Source organism: Mustela nivalis (assembly GCF_964662115.1).
Source record: "Mustela nivalis genome assembly, chromosome: X".
Taxonomy (NCBI): domain Eukaryota; kingdom Metazoa; phylum Chordata; class Mammalia; order Carnivora; family Mustelidae; genus Mustela; species Mustela nivalis.
In genome coordinates, this window is record NC_139040.1 from 69345985 (window position 1) to 69369518 (window position 23534).

General features: G+C 36.8%; 1 protein-coding gene and 1 pseudogene across 7 annotated transcripts in view; both read right to left on the bottom strand.

Annotated features, from left to right (window-relative positions):
• EDA (ectodysplasin A) overlaps nucleotides 1–23534 on the bottom strand; it is a 509608-nt gene that overhangs the window by 178158 nt on the left and 307916 nt on the right. The window lies entirely within an intron of this gene.
• On the bottom strand, nucleotides 21033–21508 carry LOC309855656 (transcription factor BTF3 pseudogene; annotated as a pseudogene). Its single transcript has one exon. The product of its transcript is annotated as a transcription factor BTF3 pseudogene (transcript).

The window sequence follows — 23534 nt, forward strand, 5'->3', positions numbered from 1 at the left end:
GCCCAGGGCTAGATGGCTTCCCGGGGGAATTCTACCAAACATTTAAAGAAGAACTAATTCCTATTCTCCTGAAACTGTTCCAAAAAATTCAAATGGAAGGAAAACTTCCAAACTCATTTTATGAGGCCAGCATCACCTTGATCCCAAAACCAGACAAGGATCCCATCAATAAAGAGAGCTATAGACCAATATCCTTGATGAACACAGATGCGAAAATTCTCACCAAAACACTAGCCAATAGAATTCAACAGTACATTAAAAGGATTATTCACCACGACCAAGTGGGATTTATTCCAGGGCTGCAAGGCTGGTTCAACATCTGCAAATCAGTCAATGTGATACAACACATCAGTAAAAGAAAGAACAAGAACCATATGATACTCTCAATAGATGCTGAAAAAGCATTTGACAAAGTACAGCATCCCTTCCTGATCAAAACTCTTCAAAGTGTAGGGATAGAGGGCACATACCTCAATATCATCAAAGCCATCTATGAAAAACCCACCGCAAATATCATTCTCAATGGAGAAAAACTGAAAGCTTTTCCGCTAAGGTCAGGAACACGGCAGGGATGTCCATTATCACCACTGCTATTCAACATAGTACTAGAGGTCCTAGCCTCAGCAATCAGACAACAAAAGGAAATTAAAGGCATCCAAATCGTCAAAGAAGAAGTCAAATTATCACTCTTCGCAGATGATGTGATCCTATATGTGGAAAACTCAAAAGACTCCACTCCAAAACTGCAAGAACTTGTACAGGAATTCAGTAAAGTGTCAGGATATAAAATCAATGCACAGAAATCAGTTGCATTTCTCTACACCAACAGCAAGACAGAAGAAAGAGAAATTAAGGAGTCAATCCCATTTACAATTGCACCCCAAACCATAAGATACCTAGGAATAAACCTAACCAAAGAGGCAAAGAATCTATACTCAGAAAACTATAAAGTACTCATGAAAGAAATTGAGGAAGACACAAAGAAATGGAAAAATGTTCCATGCTCCTGGATTGGAAGAATAAATATTGTGAAAATGTCTATGCTACCTAAAGCAATCTACACATTTAATGCAATTCCTATCAAAGTACCATCCATCTTTTTCAAAGAAATGAAACAAATAATTCTAAAATGTATATGGAACCAGAAAAGAGCTCGAATAGCCAAAGGGATATTGAAAAAGAAAGCCAACATTGGTGGCATCACAATTCCGGACTTCAAGCTCTATTACAAAGCTGACATCATCAAGACAGCATGGTACTGGCACAAAAACAGACACATAGATCAATGGAACAGAATAGAGAGCCCAGAAATAGACCCTCAACTCTACAGTCAACTAATCTTCGACAAAGCAGGAAAGAATGTCCAATGGAAAAAAGACAGCCTCTTCAATGAATGGTGCTGGAAAAACTGGACAGCCACATGTAGAAAAATGAAATTGGACCATTTCCTTACACCACACACGAAAATAAACTCAAAATGGATGAAGGACCTCAATGTGCGAAAGGAATCCATCAAATTCCTTGAGGAGAACACAGGCAGCAACCTCTTCGACCTCAGCCGCAGCAACATCTTCCTAGGAACAACGCCAAAGGCAAGGGAAGCAAGGGCAAAAACGAACTATTGGGATTTCATCAAGATCAAAAGCTTTTGCACAGCAAAGGAAACAGTTAACAAAATCAAAAGACAACTGACAGAATGGGAGAAGATATTTGCAAACTACATATCAGATAAAGGACTAGTGTCCAGAATCTATAAAGAACTTAGCAAACTCAACACCCAAAGAACAAATAATCCAATCAAGAAATGGGCAGAGGACATGAACAGACATTTCTGCAAAGAAGACATCCAGATGGCCAACAGACACATGAAAAAGTGCTCCATATCACTGGGCATCAGGGAAATACAAATCAAAACCACAATGAGATATCACCTCACACCAGTCAGAATGGCTAAAATCAACAAGTCAGGAAATGACAGATGCTGGCGAGGATGCGGAGAAAGGGGAACCCTCCTACACTGTTGGTGGGAATGCAAGCTGGTGCAGCCACTCTGGAAAACAGCATGGAGGTTCCTCAAAATGTTGAAAATAGAACTGCCCTATGACCCAGCAATTGCACTATTGGGTATTTACCCTAAAGATACAAACGTAGTGATCCAACGGGGCATGTGCACCCGAATGTTTATAGCAGCAATGTCCACAATAGCCAAACTATGGAAAGAACCTAGATGTCCATCAACAGAGGAATGGATCAAGAAGATGTGGTATATATACACAATGGAATACTATGCAGCCATCAAAAGAAATGAAATCTTGCCATTTTCAACAACATGGATGGAACTAGAGTGTATCACGCTTAGCGAAATAAGTCAAGCAGAGAAAGACAGCTATCATATGATCTCCCTGATATGAGGAAGTGGTGATGCAACATGGGGGTTTAAGTGGGTAGGAGAAGAATAAATGAAACAAGATGGGATTAGGAGAGAGACAAACCATCAGTGACTCTTAATCTCACAAAGCAAACTGAGGGTTGCTGGGGCGAGGGGGGTTGGGAGAAGGGGGGTGGGATTATGGACATTGGGGAGGGTATTTGCTTTGGTGAGTGCTGTGAAGTGTGTAAACCTGGTGATTCACAGACCTGTACCCCTGGGATAAAAGTATGTTTATAAAAAATTAAAAATTAAAAAAAAGAAAAAAGGAAAGAGAGAAAGCCCAAATTAATAAAATTATGAATGAAAAGGGAGATCACAACGAATATGAATGACGTAGAAACAATCATCAGAAGTTATTATCAACAGTTATATGCCAATAAGCTAAGCAACCTAGATGAAATGGAAAAAACCATAAACTCCCAAAATTGAATCAGGAAGAAATTGACAACCTGAATAGACCAATATCTAGTAACAAGATTGAAATGGTGATCAAAAACCTCCCAAAAAACAATAGCCCAGGACCCGACAGATTCCCTGGTGGAATTCAACCAAACTTTCAAAGAAGAAATAACACCTATTGTCCTGAAGCTGTTTCAAAAAACGAAGCAGAAGGAAAACTTCCTGACTCTTTCTATGAAGCCAGCATTTCCCTGATCCCCAAACCAGGCAAACACCCTACCAAAAAGGAGAATGTCAGACCAATATCACTGATATTCATCAGTGATGGATGCTAAGATTCTCAAAAAGATCCTAGCAAACAGGATCCAACAGCACATCATAAAGATTATCCACCATGACCAGGTGGGATTCATCTCTGGGCTACAAGAATGGTTCAACATTTGCAAATCAATCAATGTGATAGAACAAATTAATTAGAGAAGAGAGAAGAACCACATTGCCCTCTCAATTGATGCAGAAAAAGCATTTGACAAAATCCAACATCCGTTCCTGATTAAAACGCTTCAAAGTATAGGGATAGAGGGAACATTCCTGAACTTCATCAAAGCTATCTATGAAAGGCCCACAGCAAATATCATCCTCAATGGGAAAGAGCTTGTGTCCTTCCCATTGAGATCAGGAACACGACAAGGATGCGCACTCTCACCACTCTTGTTCAACATAGTATTAGAAGTCCTAGCAACAGCAATCAGACAACAAAGAGAAATAAAATGTATCCAAATTGGTAATGAAGAAGTCAAACTCTCTCTCTTTGCAGATGACATGATTCTTTATATGGAAAACTCAAAAGACCCCACCCCCAAACTACTAGAACTCATATAGCAATTCAGCAACGTGGCAGGATACAAAGTCAATGTACAGAAATCAGTGGCTTTCTTATATACTAATAATGAAAATACAGAAAGGGAAATTAGAGAATCAATTCCATTTACTATAGCACCAAGAGCCATAAGATACCTGGGAATAAACCTAACCAAAGAGGTAAAGGATCTGTACTCAAGGAACTACAGAACACTCATGAAAGAAATTGAAGAAGACACAGAAAGATGGAAGACCATTCCATGCTCTTGGATCGGAAGAATAAACATTGTTAAAATGTCTATACTACCTAGAGCAATCTATACTTTTAATGCTATTCTGATCAAAATTCCACCGGTATTCTTCAAAGAGCTGGAGCAAATAATCCTAAAATTTGTATGGAATCAGAAGAGACCTCAAATTGCTAAGGAAATGTTGAAAAACAAAAATAAAACTGGGGGCATCACGTTACCGGATTTCAAGCTTTACTACAAAGCTGTGATCACTAAGACAGCATGGTACTGGCATAAAAACAGACACACAGACCAGTGGAACAGAGTAGAGAGCCCAAATATGGACCTTCAACTCTATGGTCAAATAATCTTCGACAAAACAGGAAAAAATATACAGTTGAAGAAAGACAGTCTCTTCAATAAATGGTGCTGGGAAAACTGGGCAGCTATATGTAGAAGAATGAAACTCGACCATTCTCTTACACCATACACAAAGATAAACTCAAAATGATAAAAGACCTCAACGTGAGACAGGAATCCATCAGAATCCTAGAGGAGAACATAGGCAGTCATCTCTTCAATATCAGCCACAGCAGCTTCTTTCAAGATATGTCTCCAAAGGCAAAGGAAACAAAATCGAAAATAAACTTTTGGGACTTCAACAAAATCAAAAGCTTCTTCACAGCCAAGGAAACAGTCAAGAAAACAAAGAGGCAACCCACGGAATGGGAGAAGATATTGCAAATGACAGTACAGACAGAAGGTTGATATCCAGGATCTATAAAGAACTCCTCAAACTCAACACAGACAAAACAGACAATCATATCAAAAAATGGTCAGAAGATATGGACAGACACTTCTCCAATAAAGACATACAAATGGCTATCAGACACATGAAAAAATGTTCATCACTAGCCATCAGGGAGATTAAAATTAAAACCACATTGAGATATCACCTTACACCAGTTAGAATGGCCAAAATTAGCAAGACAGGAAACAACATGTGTTGGAGAGGATGTGGAGAAAGGGGGAACCCTCTTACACTGTTGGTGGGAATGCAAGTTGGTGCAGCCTCTTTGGAGAAGAGTGTGGAGATTCCTCAAGAAATTAAAAATAGAGCTTCCCTATGACCCTGCCATTGTACTACTGGGTATTTACCCCAAAGATACAGATGTCGTGAAAAGAAGGGCCATCTGTACCCCAATGTTTATAGCAGCCATGGCCACGGTCACCAAATTGTGGAAAGAACCAAGATGCCCTTCAATGGACTAATGGATAAGGAAGATGTGGTCCATATACACTATGGAGTATTATGTCTCCATCAGAAAGGACGAATACCTAACTTTTGTAGCAACATGGATGGGACTGGAAGAGATTATGCTGAGTGTAATCAGTCAAGCAGAGAGAGTCAATTATCATATGGTTTCACTTATTTGTGGAGCATAACAAAAAGCATGGAGGACATGGGGAGTTAGAGAGAAGGGGGTTGGGGAAAATTGGAAGGGGAGGTGAACCATGAGAGACTATGGACTCTGAAAAACAATCTGAGGGTTTTGAAGGGGCGGGGGGTGGGAGATTGGGGTATCACGTGGTCGGAGCACTGGATGTGGTGCAAAAATAATAAATACTGTTATGCTGAAAATGAAAAATAAATTAAAAAAAAAAGAAGGTGTCATACACTGTCCAGGGCCTGGCTCTTCAGGATATGTTTCTGGTGTATGCTGTGTGCATGCTGCTGTTGTCTTTTGGCTACTTTTTTTTACAGTTCAGTCCTGTGCAGAGTTCCTCCTTGCAGTTGGTGTTTGGACTTTTATATAGGTGTCCTCTAATTTTTTTTAGGATAAGTCTGATTAAAAAAAAAAAAAAAACCTTGATCCAAGAAAAAAGGAAAAGGAACAAAACATCAAACAAACAGGCAAACAAAAAACTCTAAGCCTGATTCCAAAGAAAAAGAAACAAGGAAAAAAGAAAAGAAAAAAAGGAGGCTGATCCAAAAAAAGAGAGAGAGAAAAGGAAAGAAACCAACAAAAGAACAAAAAAACTAGAAGCCTGATTCCAAAGAAGAAAGAACAAAACGGAAAAAAAAGGCAATAAAGAACTTTTTAAAAAAGGAGAAAAAAAAAGGAAAAAGAAAGGGGAAAAAAAAGCAGAAGAAGAAAAAAAGAAGCCTGACTCTATTTCCACCAGAAGTAAAACCGACAATTTTGAGTACTCTATAATCAGTAGACTTATATGTGTGTGTGGGGCCAGTATTGGTCTTGTGAGGCAGAAGCTTGCTGTGCTGCCTCATAGTCAGAACTGCCCTAGTAAAGATGCTTCTGTAGGGTGAAGGGGTCAGGCTTTGCTTTGAGTCTGTCCTCCACTGGAGGTGTGCTCTGATGTCTGACTGTGCCAGCTGGTGGGGCAATTGTGTTGGGGGGGTTAGATTGCATCACCCCGCCTTATCGTCCCAAGGTAGGGGAACTCCCAGCCACTGCTGTTCAGGAGGACCTCACAGAAAAGTGAACAATATTCCCTCCAGTGTCCCAGGCTTTCATCATATCCCTGCACTTAACCTTTCTGTGCCTGGGCCATTGGCATGCCCGGCCACAGTTCTGTGTTTTATCTTTGGCTAGCGACTGGTATTCAAAACTCCAACTCTTAAGGTACAGGGTAAGATGCTGATATGCTCTCCCTAGAGGAGAGACTTGTAGCACTGTGCTAGGCACCATTCTCTCCCAGAAAAGTAGAAAAGTAGTTATATGGCCGCCCAGGTGCCAGGAGTCTATGGTGAAGCACAGCAAACAGCTACAACTGTTATCTGCCCTCAGTGCACCTCTGTCGCCTGCTGTTAAATGGCTGCTCAATGGCACCCACCTGGTGGGCCTTTTGTCCTTGGAGAGGCAATATACCCTCTTCCAAATGTACTACAGGAAGGGGAATATTCTCTCCCAGTGTGACCCAGGGGATCCCTGTACCCTGGCATCTTGCACGAACCCTATGTGTTGCTCTCTTGCTCTCTCCCTGAATTCTCTCCATGAAAAGGGCTCTCACTAACTTCCCCTCCCCAGCACCATGGCCTTTTCCTCCCCCAATTCACGTCTCCAAACCTTGCATCTGCCAGTGCTCTCCTTAAAATTGTGCAGATTGTTTTTCTTACCAGATCAATTTCCTAGTTGTTCAAAATGATTTGTGTTGATCTAGCTATGTTTGAGGGAAGAGGCAAGCCCTGGGTTCTCCTATCCCACCATCTTAACTCCTCCTCTACCCCAAATCCTTTTACTTCTGATGCATTATTCCAATCATTCCCAGCAGGAAATTTTGGTTAATCTCTGAATCCCTTCTCTTCTGCTCCAAATATCTAATAAGTAATCCTTCAAGTCCCATTTCTCCACATAGTTCTGGAGTTCAGAGAGCTCAGTCACAAATTTCTAACTTCTCTTGCATACTATACTGATGTCTGCCCAGGATTAGACTTCAGGTTGTTCCTCCCTCTGGGACTGCATTATTATACATGCACAACTTTTTAACATTCCTATTTGTGGTGAACTTTTGGTTTGTTCCCAGAATGCTATGCATCCAATTATGATTGGATAGTACCAGTTATGTCAACAGTCTTCTGGGAGTTTGCCATGACATAGCGCACAAGTGCTTCCTTTCCTAGACTCCATAGAACTCCGACAGCACTCACAGTCTATAAGACTCATTTGGTACTTAGTCCTTTACTGTCTTATGATGATCTCTCATAATAATAGAATGTTTCATATGTGAATGGGCCTGGTTTCACTAATGATAATCATAGCTTAAATATATAGTTGTTTAAGTCAATCATAATCTTTCAGTATGAGTGCTTCTTTGTGGTTAAAAAATATGCTTGAGGTAAACTGTGGACTGAATAGTAGGATTGAGAATGATTCTAATCCTGACTCTGACACTCGTAGCTGTGTAACCTTGGACAAGTTATCTAAATTTTAATTTTCTCTTCTGTAAATAGGGATAATAATAGTAGTTTGCACATAAAGTAGTTGTAGGGTTACTACAGAATCCAGAATCCAGCATTTAATATTCACTCAATAAATGTTAGTATTACTATTGTTAAAATTAATCTCCAGTTACACTGATTAGATAGTTTGAGGGTTAAAAAAGAGGAAATAAATCTGCATTTTCATCCTAGTGTTAGTTCAAAAAACAATTCCAGAACACTCATGTCTGCTGCATCTCTGATTAATTGAAAAAAAAAAAAATGGGTGGGACTTAAGAAGGCCTTACCATTCTACACAAACTTTCTTCAAAATCCTGTGATTTACTCTTTACATAGAACAATTATACCCAATAACCATATATGATTAGTGTCTTGCAGAATATATTCATGTATTACATATAAAATTAATAAATGAATATGTAGATAATCTCCAACTTGCCATAGGGTTGTATTTAAAAAGATTTAGGTTGATCTATATGAAATTATTTTTTTGTATCTAAAATGCTTGAATATCAATAATTTCACACAGTTCAACTGAACAGTATTTTTAAATCATTTGATTGGAATTTCAAATGGATTTTCCTATAGAATCAATTTAATAAAGTCTGTCAGAGTTTCCAAATAAAGCCCATAAATAGTTACTTAACTTATAATATAAACAAGCTATCCTACTACTAATAATATAAACCAAAACCGCTATTTACAATAAAATCTCAATCATTTGCAACTCTAGAAGAACAAGTCACCCTGGATAAAGAGTTTTCTTGATAACTTTGATGAAACTTCAGCTATTTGGAGAGAAACATATCTCCAATCTATGATTTAATTGAGGGTTTACTGAATATGTATAAGACTATTTGCTTGTACAGTAAATGGCCCCAGTCCACTACAGTTTTAAGTTTTTAAAAAGTATAACTGTATTACAGAGCAATACATACTTTGTTAGAATTGTACAGTTCTCTGAGAGCAAGGGAAAAGTATCTTATACAGACTGGGAGTGGACAAGTTTTCTTGAAGGAGGTGCTACCTCTGAGTCCTGAAGGATGTTGAAGATTCAGTGGTGAATGGGAAACCAAAAAGGAATTCCAGGCAAAAAGAGCATTGTGTTTAGAAGTTCAAAGGAAAGAGAATGGCCGTTTTTGAAAAGACAAGTACCTTAGAATAGATTAAATGAGGTGGGGTGGGATGGCAAAAAATGAGCCAAGAGACATTAAATAAGGGCCAGATCATGTTAAGAAATTTAGGTTTTATCCTGCAAGAGGGGGTATCCTCTGAAGGTTTTTCCTTTGTAAAGTTTTGTAACTTATGAAAATTTGAACTATAATTTATAGACAGCAAAATGCACACATTTTTAACATACAGTTTAAGAAGTTTTGAAAAACATACACATCTTTGTAACCACCACCAAAATCAAGATATAGTACATTTCCATCACCCCAGAATTTTCCTTTGTGACCCTTTCAGTCATTCTTCAGCTCTATCTCCTAATCCAGGAAACCGCTGTTTTTGTTTCTATCACCATAACTTAGTTTTTCTCATTCTAGAACTTTAAGTATATGGAATCATGCAATATGATTGACTTATTTTTGTGTGTTGTTTCTGCCTTTCAAAATAATGTCTTTGAAACTTATCCATGTTCTTTTGGGTATCAGTAGTTCCTTCCTTTATATTGCTGAATAGTATTTTGTTGTATGGATATACCAGAATTTTTAATGCATTCATCTATTGAGGGACATTTGGGTTATTCTGGTTTGGGGCTATTATGAATGAAGTTGACATGAGCATTTATATATGAGTCTTTCTGGGGACATCTATTTTCATTTTTCTTGGGTAAACACCCCAGGGTAGAACTTCTGGTTTATATGGTATCTATTTGTTGTGAGGAACTGCTAAACTGTTTTCCAGAATACCTGTACCACTTTATACTCCCATCAGCCATGTATGAGAGTTCAGATTCTGTGCATCTTTATTATACTTGACATTGTCAGCATTTTAAATTTTAACCATTCTTGTGGATATAGTATTTCATTGTGGTTGGCTTTTGAATTCTTAACTTTTTAAAATGCTTTTTTTCTCTTGCTATCAACTATCAGATTTCACTTCACCTACCTATAACATCTTTTCCAGTCCCTTTAAATTTACTGTTTATAATCTGCTATAGGCTTGACATCTTGTTAAAACTAATTAGAATAATGTACAAACAGAATAAACAGGCAGTCAGTGCATTTTTGAATGGCTTTTCCAGTAAGTAAAATACATATTCTCTGGCAGTTTAGAGACCATTTGTTTACTGCTTGATTCCTGGTTGTGGTCTGGATAGATGAATTTGTCCAGATAAGTGAGTTTTACAGAAGTATGTTATAGTATATGCCATTTCTAGGGGGAATGGTATTTTGAAGTCCAGATGGAGACCCTCCTTGCCATCACCAATTATATTCCAGATTTTTTTTTCATATTCTGTGTTCCCTCATGGTCTCAGTTTCTGTGGGTGTTCTGGTAGGGCCTCTAGCACATTCTTGTATCCTGGTGGTCATAGTAGGAGAATATGCTCATATATTAATTGTTCCAAAGGGTCTGATGGGAGTTTGTGAGAACTCAAGCTTCCAGAAGAGGAAGGCTAAGGGAGAAACAAACTCCTTCAGATAGCAGAAACAACCATAGCTTCCACGGGTATTAGGAGTAGCTTAAAGTCCCTTAAGAGAGGCTGCTGATGAGTATAGAACACTCATAAATCATGTTTATTAGAAGGGTATGGACTGTATATGAAAATGTTTTAAATATAGTTTCTATTTTCTCAATAAAAAACAGATGAAAACAACATGAAACACTACTTAAGCTGAAAGAGGATCCCTATTCATAATGCCCTTATTTGAGTCTCAATTAGAGGTAGGATGAGAAACTATATTCTGTTTAGTACAATGACAAAGACAAAAACCAGTGACTGCTCATACAAAAAGTCTAGAATTCTAGCTTGAGTTTTGCATTCATTAGCAAGGCCTCCAGAGGCAAGGTGAAGAATATGAACAAAATAGCCTTCACTCTTTGAATATTGATTTCCTATTGCATAAGGAGGAGGTCACAGCTAGAAATTTTGCTCAAGGGAAAAAATATAATTCTTTACACTTTATTAACTGATTACACCTTTGTTTCTTATGGTAAATTACATGGTAAACAGCACCTGCAGATTACAGGTATCTCAGCTGGAAACAATTCATTAACAGTGAGACATGAGGGATATACCCATTACTGCTAGTGACTCTCCAGATACTGGTACATATTTTTTTTCTAATATCTAAACCAACAAAATTATTGGGTACTTTTCTGTCCTTTTACCATGACACAGAATAAATTTAATTTATTTTTTTATGGTTAATGTTCTTGATTATATGGATAATTCATAGAAAATTATTCATAAACTTCTTGAGAGTTAAAGGCACATAGTAGGACCATAATAAATACCTACTTGTTGGAAGAATAATAGGATTATCAATAAACCATTCCTTAAAGCCAGAATCTTCTTGGACCCTAATTGGGCCTATTTCTTAGGGTTAATCATGGCAAGGTAGACTAAAAACTCACTAAAAACTATTGACAGTAATAAAATCAAAGGGATCTTGAGAGTGAGAAACTTGGTAGGTCAATGGCTCTCATACTTTGTTGTGCATCAGAATCACTAGGTATGGGTGTTAAAATGCAGCCTCTCCCTCTCCAAATTTAGATTGAACAGGCTGAGGTGAGACACTAGAGTCTGACTTTTCAACTTGCTCACTATGGGATTTTGATACAGGAGGTCCCTGAACCACATTTAGAGAAACTGCTATATTGTACATTACTTAACTGGTTCATATGGAGACTGAAAAGTCTGTCTTCTTTTACTACTGCTAAAATAGGGCTCTCATACAGATTATGGTGTTCACTTTTTATTATGTCATTCCTAGAGTTAATGTGTTTATAGAAACCAGTACTTCATCTTTTTCAAGAGGAGGTGGGTACCTACCAGGATTTCTAAAATTGGTAAATCACTGGTTTTTAAGGATTTATCTTTCAATGTTCTTAAGTCTGTTTTGCTTATTGCAACCACTGCAATTACTACCATCACCCATCAGCAATCATCAGGGTATTTAACAAAATCTCCATGTGATTCTACCATGGAAAGTTGTGAGTGTCCCAGTACCAATGAGTGAAGTAGGATTGCCCAAACTAGTTTGATGAGTATGTCATGGATACAAAATGAATACAGAAGCTGGCACTGAACACACTTCCAATCTTATAAAAACCCTTAGCATGCTCTGATTTTCAGAAAAGGTCTGGAGATGGTCACTCAGGGTATTGTTGTTTGCTGAATAAGCACTGAGTCTTACCATATGGAAGACAGTGAATTAGATACTATCTTTAACATATACAGACAAAAAACACACATCCCCAGTTGCTTTGTAGTACAGTGACAACACTACATAACAGGAGATAGTAAAGTTTTGAAAGAAGCAGTGTGACAAGCAGAGAAGCACAATATGTTCCGGTTGCTGAACGGAGTGTGCCAGCTGCTGAGAGCAAACAAACAAGAACACTCAACATTGGTCACAGCATTTCATGGAAGCTGCCCCAGTGGGGTGGGGCTAGAGATGGCAGCAATCAGCCTAAATGCTGAAGGAAATTGGCACCTTGGACATCTCTGGTGTGAGTGCCAGGGATTGCCATCTCCTGTTGTAAATATGTTTGATGATGACTGAAATTATGTAGTAAAGCTAAACATGGAACCCAAACATAATCAACAGTTTTCAATAGAGCTAAAAGCAGTCACTGAATTCTGCTTCCTAGGTAGTTTGACTTAAAAATCACTATCCATCAATGCAACGTAACTGGAAAGTAGAAAGAATAAAAAAGAACAGTATCTTTGTTTAAGGAGATTACCATAGCAAGAAATTATACGACAAACCAGTTCAATCTCTGGTTTTTCTTAACTCCCAGTTTTGGGCTTATGGATCACCTAACACTTGCCAAATAATGCCTTCCATATCTTAAATAGTAATTTTTCCTTCCATTGATAAGAAGCTCCTTAAAGGAACATATCCTCTGAACAAGGTGAAATCTGTGTAAGATGCACATCAAGGGGAAGGATGAGTTATTTCAAACACACAACTACTAACACAAAGTGGGGGAAATGGGCTCCTTCTCTGATCATCTGTTTCTAGGTTCAGTTCTATTCCTAATATCCAGAACAAAGCTGGAAGTATAGAAGCTTACTGAACTGATTCTCATCAATGGGCAATGTAAGTTGTATCCAACTTTTGTATGACTTTGAAATCCATAACCACCACAGATGTCAATTTACCTCATTGCACTGTTCTATTGTCAGAGTCAGAATCATGTTTAGTGTGAAATAGCAAGAGAAGACTACCATTACTGAGATTCTGGATGTCGGTTGGTCTGTAAGCATTTAAACAATGTTCAATGCTGACATTTGCAGAGATGCAGTGACAGAAGGATACCCAAGTATCTTTGGTACAGTGAGCTTTATGGCATAACCATAAGTAAGGGTGGCATAAGAAATATTCTAAACGATGCACTAAAGCATAGCTTAAAATAACATAACATAGTTGTGGGATGCTTGGGAAAGTAACAGCAGAGGCAAGCTTGGAATGCAACAATATGGAATTTGGAAGCTTTCTGAGCAAAGCTTTTTTAGCTGACCACAGTTTGAACACAGAAATACCAATGGTGACAGTCTCTACAAGTAGCAGCTGCAGTCACAAATCAAAAAGCAGTTTGTATCTATGTCATATATAAAGGGCTTCTGGTTGAAGATTTAGGCTTTGTTCCCTACAAGTGTGGGTAAAATCAGTGACATCTTTGAATAAGAAAGTCAGCAGTATATACTGATGTCACTGCCTTCCCTTGGTAGTGTCTGCTTAATTTGTAATTCCCCAAACTTCTGAAGTTTGACACTTCAACATATAAGGAGAAAAAAACACACACTTCCACTTGTAATACTTGGAAATTACTAAAGACTATCATTTGTGAATGGAATCAGTTTATAAATTAGAATATACCTATAAAATATATAGAAGCATTAGGATAAAACCATTCCAGTAATCCTGAGCTCTGGATTCAGAAAACATTAGCTCAAATACATCCTCTTAATTATGAATTCTTAAATTACTTCTGACAATTTTATAACAATATTGCAATTTACCTTTACAAAGCTGGACCAGTGAAGGTTAGAGTAGGATTATGGCCAAAATGAGATTGCCTATGGTATTAATTTAATTTAAACTAAGATTTTCCCCTTGTCCAAAATTTCACTATCATTAGCACTCTACAAAATCCATTCTGGTTCCCAATGGAGACCTAAATCACATAAACTATCTCTATGCCATATTTGAACACAACAGTCAAGAGCAAGTATGGAGGAAGGGTAAAAGAGAAGTATCTAGTGAAAAGAAAGTTGCAACAGTCAGAACTTGAGGAAGAGGGGAACAGGACACAAGTAAGAAGCAAATTAAGAAATGTATGGCTCTCAAAAAAATGAAATCTTGCCATTTTCAATGACATGGATGGAACTAGAGGGTATTATGCCAAGCAAAATAAGTCAATCAGAGAAAGACAATTATCATATGATCTCACTGATATGAGGAATTTGAGAAACAAGGCAGAGGATCATAGGGGAAGGGAGGGAAAAATGAAACAAGCCAAAACCAGAAAGGGAGACAAACCATAAGAGACTCTTGATCTCAGGAAACAAACTGAGGGTTGCTGGAGTGGAGGGGGTGGGAGGGCTGGGGTGGCTGGGTGGTGGACATTGGGGAGGGTCTGTGCTATGGTGAATGCTGTGAATTATGTAAGACTGATGAATCACAGACCTATACTCTGAAACAAATAATACATTATATGTTAATAAAAGAAAAGAAACAGATGGCTCTTGGTTGTAATAGGACAAAAATGCTCTAAACATTGTAGAGAAATTAAACACTGGGAAGGATTTTAGGGAAAGATATATTATCAGTTTAAGTTGATGCTGAAATATGTTGTGGGCAAAAGTTCAAAAAGCTAAAAAACAATGGTCCAAACATTCCCGTGGGGTTGGTGGATAAGAATATGAACATAGGTACATGCCTAGTGGACTATTAATCAAGGACTGGCTTACAGAAATGTGAGTATAGAAAGTGAATCTCAGAGATTGGTCCAGAGGGAGAGGTTAGTAAATTTAATTCAAAGGCAGAGAGGTTAATTGTAGTGAAGCACAAACTACTGTTGGGGAAAACAGTAAAGGGCCTGGGACACAAGTTCAGAACTTTAAACACTGTAAAACTAGAATCACCAAGGGGGAGAAAAGGACTGGCAATAAAACTGAGAGGCCAGGAAAACCATTTCACTGTGAGATCAGATATATCTAGAGTTGCAACGTTGTCCTTAGATAACTTGGCATTTTAGCCTCTTTTATCCAAGTGTGTCTAGGCCCTCCCTTGAGGCAAATACAAAGCAACTGGTTATGTGACATAATGGCAGACCAATACTGTTTCAGTAGTTATAAAACAGAATTTTTTTTTCAATATGGTTGTTGATTAGTACATTAGAGTGCACTGAAATCTTCTTTTCTCAGAGGAAAATTCCCAACTCTTGCTTATGACCATGAGAGTGAGTGAAGAAAGCCCCATGCTGAGTATTGTCTCATAAATAGTTTCCATAGCATCTCAACAGAGCTACCCACTCAAAAAGAAATTAGGATAAAATATAAACAAATGAAATGAAGTATAGCAAAAATACTCTACTCATTAGAGTCAATTTTATGCATATCCATTATTTGACTGTTAGTTTAGGGACTAAATCCATCTTTCCATGGAGCAATGGAGAATTAGATTTCATTGCTGTCTACTAATCTCTTTTACGGAGCTTTAACTCTAATGAATCCTCAAATTTCTACTAATGGGTAAACAATGTAAGGTTTGTCCAGCTTATCACTAATTGCTCCTGATTACAAATATACCCCCCAAATTCAGAAAACACTTTGAACTTTAAAATTTGACAAGTATATAGACTTGTGGATCAAGGTGGCTGATTAACCAACAATTTTATTTCCTCTCCCTGTCAAGATCCCATTAAACAAATTTTTTATAAATGAAGGTAATAATAGAAGGAATTAGGAGAAAATGATTTCAATATGTTTCTGAAAGACAGCAGACGTGACGCTGATTGATAAAGAAGTTCAGAGAAGTGACAGAGGGGGCTTACAGCCTAGGATGCTGTTGTTCTGCTCTGTAGGACCCTAGAGAAGTTTGACACTTGGAAATGCCAGGTAAGGGAGTCAGTAAGAATAAATCATGAAAAATTCATTGAAACCATATGTACTGAATTATTTTCTGCTCCTGTACATAGAATTCCTTGTATTCAGGTGTTTATTCCCAAGGCAAACAAAACAAAACAAACAAACAAAAACCCCAAAAACCTCAACCAATTCAGAAGGTTCTTCTTTTTTTAAAAAATTAAATTAATTCAGAAGGTTCTTCTTTAAAGAGATTGGGTAGCCCACAACTATATATAGTCAATTAATCTTCAACAAAGCAGGAAAGAATATCCAACAGGAGAAGGACAGCAAATGGTGGGAAAACTGGACAGCAAAATGCAGAAGAATGAAACTGGACCATTTTCTTACACCATATACTATTCATTCAAATAATTTGAAAATGGATTCAAGAACTAAATGTGAGACCTGACACCATAAAAATCCTAGAACACAGGCAGTGACCTCTTTGACATTGGCCATAGCAACTTTTTTCTAGATATGTCTCCTGAGACAAGGGGGTTAATAAAGCAAAAATAAACCATTGGGACTGCACCAAAATAAAAAACTACACTGCAAAGGAAATAATCAACAAAACTAAAAGGAAACTATAGAATGGGAGAAGGTATTTGCAAATGATATATCTGATAAAGGGTTAATATACAAAATATATAAAGAACTCTAAAACTCAACACCAAAAAAAACCACAAAAGATCCAATCAAACAATGAGCAGAAGGGGGCGCCTGCGTGGCTCAGTCGTTAAGCATCTGCCTTTGGCTCAGGTCATGACCCCAGAATCCTGAGACTGAGCCCTGCATCAGGCTCCCTGAGCAGCAGGAAGCCTGCTTCTCCCACTCCCCCCCTCCCCCCCGCCTGTGTTCCTTCTTTTGCTGTCTCTCTCTGTCAAATAAATAAATAAAATCTTTTAAAAAATGAATAGAAGACAGGAACACACATTTTTCCAAAGAGGACATAGAGATGGCCAATAGACAAATGAAAAGATGTTCATCACCACTTACCATCAAAACTACAATTAGATATCACCTCACACCTGTCAGAATGGCTAAAATCAGCAACACAAGAAACAACAGGTGTTGGCAAGGATGTGAAGAAAAAGGAACCCTCTTGCACCACGGGTAGGAATGCAAACTAGTGCAGCCACTCTGGAAAACAGTATTGAGGTTTCTCAGGAAGTTAAAAATAAAACTACCCTATGGTTCAGCAATCACACTAGTGGGTATTTGCCCAAAGAATACAAAAAACACCAATTCCAAGGAATACATGCAGCTGCATGTTTATAGCAGCATTATTTGAATAGGCAAGGTATGAAAGCAGCCCAAGCGTCCATTGATTGATGAACGGATAAAGAAGAAGTGGTATATATATACAATGGGATACTATTCAACCATTAAAAAGAGTGAAATCTTGCCATTTGCAATGACATGGATGGAGCTAGAGTATAATGCTAAGCAAAATAAATCAGAGAAAGACAAATACCATATGATTTCACTCATATGTGGCACTTAAGAAACAAAACAAATGAGCATAGTTAAACAGAGAGATAAACCAAGAAACAGACTGAAATACAGAGAACAAACTGGTGGTTACCAGAGGGGAGGTGGGTGAAGAGATTTGTTAAATAGCTGATGGGGATAAGGAGTGCACTTGTAATTAGCACAAACTGGTGTATGGAATTGCTGAATCACCATATTATACATCTAAAACTAATGTTAATACTGTATGTTAACTGGAATTAAAAGTTAAAAAAAAAAGCTTAAAAAATTTAAACCCTTTATTAATACCTCATACTCTACAAAATATAATTCAAGTTGGACCATAGACCTAAATGTAAATTCTAAAACGATGAGGCAAAGATTCTTTAGATATGACACCAAAAAGAGGATCTATAAAAGAAAAAAAGTGATAAATTTAACTTCATCAAAATTAAGAACTCTGTTCTTGTTAAGACAGATAGGAGATACAGATTAGAAGAAAAATATTTGCAAATCATATATTCTATAAAGAATTTGTATCCAGAATATATAATGAATTCTGAACATTCAATAATAAGAAACAACTCCCAATTACTCCATTACTCCACCTACCTCCCCTCCAGCAACCCTCAGTTTGTTTCCTATAGTTAAGAGTCTCTTGGGGTTTGTCTCCCTCTCCGATTTCATCTTATTTTATTTTTCCCTCCCTTCATTTATGATCCTCTATTTTGTTTCTTAAGTTTCACATATGAGTGAAATAATTATCTTTCTCTGACTGGCTTATTTTGTTTAGCATAATACCCTCTAGTTCCATCCATGTCATTGCAAATGGTAAGATTTCAATTTTTATGGCTAATATTCCAGTGTGTGTGTGTAATCTTTATTTATTTATCTGCCAATGGACATCTGGGCTCTTTCCATAGTTTGGCTACTGTAGACATTGCTGCTATAAACATTGGGGTGCCCCTTTGGATCGCTACAGTTTTACCTTTTGGGTAAGTACCCAGTAGTGTTACATACAGCTGATGAATAACCGAACTTGACCTCTGAAACTAATGATACACTATATGTTAACTGAATTTATTTATTTATTTATTTATTTATTTAATGTTATGTTAACTGAATTTAAATAAAATTTTAAAAAGAGCTCAATTTTTAGAAATGAGTGAAAGATTTCAACAGATACTTCACCAAAGAAGATAGGTGAAAAGATGCTCAATATCATTAATCACTAGGAAAAAGCAAATTAAAACCACATAAAGACCACTACACACCTATCAGAACAGCGTAACTTAGAAAGTCTGACCATACCAACTTTTGATGAGGATATGAGAAATTGTAACTCTCATACAACACTGGTGAGAATGTAAAATGATATTCACTTCAGAAAAGTTTGTCAGTTTCTTATAACATATACTTACCGTACAACCCAACAGTTAACACTCCTAAGCACGTTCTAAGAGAAATGAAAGTATATGTCCACACAAACACTTGTACACCAATGTCTGTAATAGTTTTATTTGTAGTAACTAGAAGTTGGAATGCATCAGCAGGTGAATGTTTCATCCATACAACAAAATAGTGTTAATTAATAAAAAGGAATGAACTACTGATACATGTTATAACATGAATGAATCTCAAATAATTATGCTGAGTGAAAGAAACCAGTCCAACAATTGAGAAAATACTGTATGTTTCTATTTATATAAAACTCCAGAAAATAAAAACTAGACTATAGTGACAGATCAGTGGTTGCCTAGGAATGCAGAGGTCATTGGAGACTAGACTGAGGGGAAAGAGATTACAAAGGGGTATAAGGAAACATTTGGGGGTAATGGATATTTTGATTATGAGGCTGGCTTCACCAGTATACATATATGCACATACATATGTCAAAATTTAACAAGTTGTATGTTTAAATATTTATTATATTCATATAAAGTCATAAAAAGTAATTTCCATGGCTGAGAATGAAGCAGCTCATAATTAATCCATTGCCTGTGTTAAATTTCTTTTTTTTTAAATTATTTTATTTATTTATTTGACAGAGATCACAAGGAGACATGCAGGCAGAGAGAGAGAGAGAGGAGGAAGCAGGCTCTCCTGCAGAGAGCCGGATGCGGGGCTCGATCCCAAGACCCTGGGATCATGACCTGAGCTGAAAGCAGAGGCTTTAACCCACTGAGCCACCCAGGCACCCCGCCTGTGTTAAATTTCTGTCATAAGAGAAAGACCATAAGCTTTGGTGCAGGGGTTGGGGGAGAGGCAAGATGACTAACAGAGTCAGGAGCTAGCTTTGCTTAGACAGCCCCTCGCCAGCACTCTTTTTCAGGTGAGGATTCATAGTGGCAAAAGATTTGTGTTTCAATGTCCCAGCTGCTTTTGATGTAGCCAAGTCATACACACACATGGTTTTCAAAAAATATGAGGTATGTACATAAAGGCACATAATGTAAGCAACATTTCACTATTCTAACCCTCCCTATCCCAGTCCTAATCTTCTGAGATTATTATCTTTAACCCTATTAACTGTTTCTGTTTAGTTCTTCTGGTGATTTCTTCCTCATATATGGCTATTATTTGATTTATCTACTTTAGATTTTGTCTACTAATTTTGTGCTGTGATAAATGAGGCCTTACCTCAATTATTCTACCTCTCATCCCAATGTAGTTATTGTGATTTTTAGTTCCTGTATTTATTTGTTTGAGGGATATACTTAGACCTTTATTTCTTGTTTCATAAACTACAGACAGTATCACTTAACTCTGTTTTTTAGGGAAGGCTATTAGTTCCCTGCTCTTCCTATTATCTCTTATCTATTCTATCTACCAACTTTTGTCATTTGTACTTTTACTTTTCACATTGCTAAGAGGGATAACATTTGTGTTTTGCTCATTATCTATAATTAACTACCTCTATAATTAAGTACCCTGTGCTTGTGTACATTGTTTTTTTCTGAAAGTTGAAAATCAGTATGCAGTGTTTATATTGTTGTGGCTATCCAGAATTTGTCTTCCTTCTTTGAGGTGTTACTATCTTTTAGATTTTCTAATCACCTTTATTTGTTTTTCTTGCATTGTTTGCAACATCTATAGTTTTTCTAATTTCTTTTTTTTAAAACTAGGCAAAGAACTTTATTAATTTTGTTTCAAACTTTATTCCCAGGCTTCTTCTGCTTAATTAGCTGCAAAGAGTGAATTGTGCATAAGCCAAAAACTGAAAAGAACTGAAGTGTCCAAGAGGCTTGGGTTTAAAAATAATAGAGATCTGGATTTTATCAGATCCATGAACAAGATTTTAAAAAGCAGACATAAAATAGCAGCTCCTAGTAACTTCAACTTTTATCTTTTTCCAAAGTTGACTCAATTCAGTTTACTTCATTTGGAGGCTTCATCAAAATCCTCCACAAGATCTGGAACTTCATCATCATCCTTCTCTTTGGTAGTAAAAGGTGCTTTTCTGTCTGCAGAATACTAGGGCAGAGCTTCAGCCAGTCTTCTTAAACTAGCTGGACTGTCTGTATCTGGTTGGCTTAAGATATTTGGAAGCATTTCTGTCAGCTGCTTTGTCTCAGCATGGCTTTTAACAGTGAAAGTGTTTACTGCTAGGGATGCCTGAACTGTAGAGTTGTTAAAGTGGATCACTGTTTCCTGCTTTGTGAACATATTCAATACCAGAGATATTGTTTACCCCAAACTTCTTTAAGAAGGACTAAAGTTTTTGTTTTTGTTTTGATCATCTCTTGTACTTGTTTTATGAACGCCCTCTTTTGGTGAGCAGTTCTTTTCCCACCAATGCACACTTGTGCTTGAAGTTTGGTGAGTTTCTTCTGGTTTATGATAGTTTCTTTCATCTTGTTGGCATGGTAATGGGACCACCTGTGGCACTAGGATTGGTGCTCAGGGGGTCTTAGGAGGACCAGCTGAGATAAGGTGCACACATGGGGATATAAGATGGCAGCTAGAGGACACACACAAACATTTATAAATATGTGTTATACACACATACATATAAACATATATATTATGTTAATAATAAAAGGATAATGCTTAACCATAAGTATTTATCAAAATACTCTGACTATATTTCTGCTTAAATTTTATTAATAAATCAGCAGTTTCTCTAATTTCTTAAAGGTGGATAAAATCTTGAGCCCCTGGTTCTCCTTGTTTGCCTTTGGATGCCCCTCCTGAAGCCCTCCTTTCTTCCACTTGGACAGAATGCTCCTTAGGACTGTTGTGTAACTGTTGCCCTTGGATTTACTTTTACTAGTTTTTTGGTATTAGGTCCACTGTTTCCAGAATCCAGTGTATATCTTTGTCTTTCTTTACTACCTCATTTTGCTGGAGTATATTCCTAAGTAACTTCTTTAGAAAAAGGTGAGAGGTGAACTTTAAGTCTTTGAAATCTAGAAATGTGCTTCTATACTATCAAGCTCAACTTATAGTTGGCTAGGAATAAAACTCTAGGCTCAAAATAATTTTCCCTCAGAACTTTGAAGGCATTTCTTCACTGTCTAATATGCAGTGTTGCTGATGAGTTGATCTATCTATTCCAATTCTTGTTCCTGTCATTGTTAATGTTTTACCTCTATGGGAGCTCTTGGGATCTTCTTTTTATTGTTGATGTTCTGAAGTTTCATAATGTGTCTAGGGATTGAGAGAAATGACTGGCTACCCCAAATATGATGCCTGTAGGGCCCACCCCTATGTAATAGAGCCATTATGCTTGAGAACCTCCAAATTCCACAATGTAAATCTTTGTTATGGGACACAAATGCCCACTCTAGCTACTTCAATTCTTCTTAGATGACTTACTCAATTGCTTATTTTACTTCTTTTTAAGTTTTTAATTCCTGTTAGTTAACATACACTGTTATATTAGTTTCAGGTATACAATATAGTGATTCAACAATTGCATACATCACCGAGAGCTCATCACAAGTTCACTCCTTAATCCCCATCACCTATTTCACCCATGCCCATACCCACCTCCTCTCTGGCAGTCATCAGTTTGTTCTCTGTATTTGAGTATGCTTTTTTGTTGTTTTGTTGTTTTAGATTCCACATATAAGTGAAATCATATGGCATAAATAAATATAAATAGATAATAAATAAAAAATATAAAAGATAAATAACTTTCTCTAACTTTTTTCACTTAGAATTATACCATCTATGTCCATCCATATTGTTGTAAATGGCAAGATCTCATTTTATTTATGGTTGAGTAATATTCCATTATATATATATATATATATATATATATATATATAAATATATATATATAATATATATAATTATATATGTGCCACACTTTTATATATATATATAAAAGTGTGGCACATATATATATACCACACTTTTTTATCCATCTATCAATGAACATCTGAGTTGCTTCCAGACCTTGGCTATCGTAAACAATGCTGTGATAAACATATAATAAACATATGATCCCATAATTTTACTATGGGGTATTTACTCAAAGAAAATAAAGACACTAATTTGAAAAGATATACTATCTATTTTTTAATTAGGAGCACTGTATCTTGCTTGATTACTGTTACCTTCTAATAAGCCTTGAGATCAGGTAGCATAAGTCCTCCAACTTTGTTCTGTTTCAAACTCGTTTTGGATATTTTAGGTCCTTTGCCTTTCCAGATAAATTTTAGTTTCCAGATAAATTTTAGAATTGGATTGTCAATTTCTACAAGAAAAGTTAGGGTAGATCAAGTTGGGGAAAACTGACATGTTAATAGTATTTCATATTTGAGATGCTATCATTAAAGGTATTTATAAAAATCTCAATTTCTGTTTATTGTTAGTATACAGGAATATAATTGATTATTTAATAGCAATTTGGTGTCCTGTGAACTTATTCAC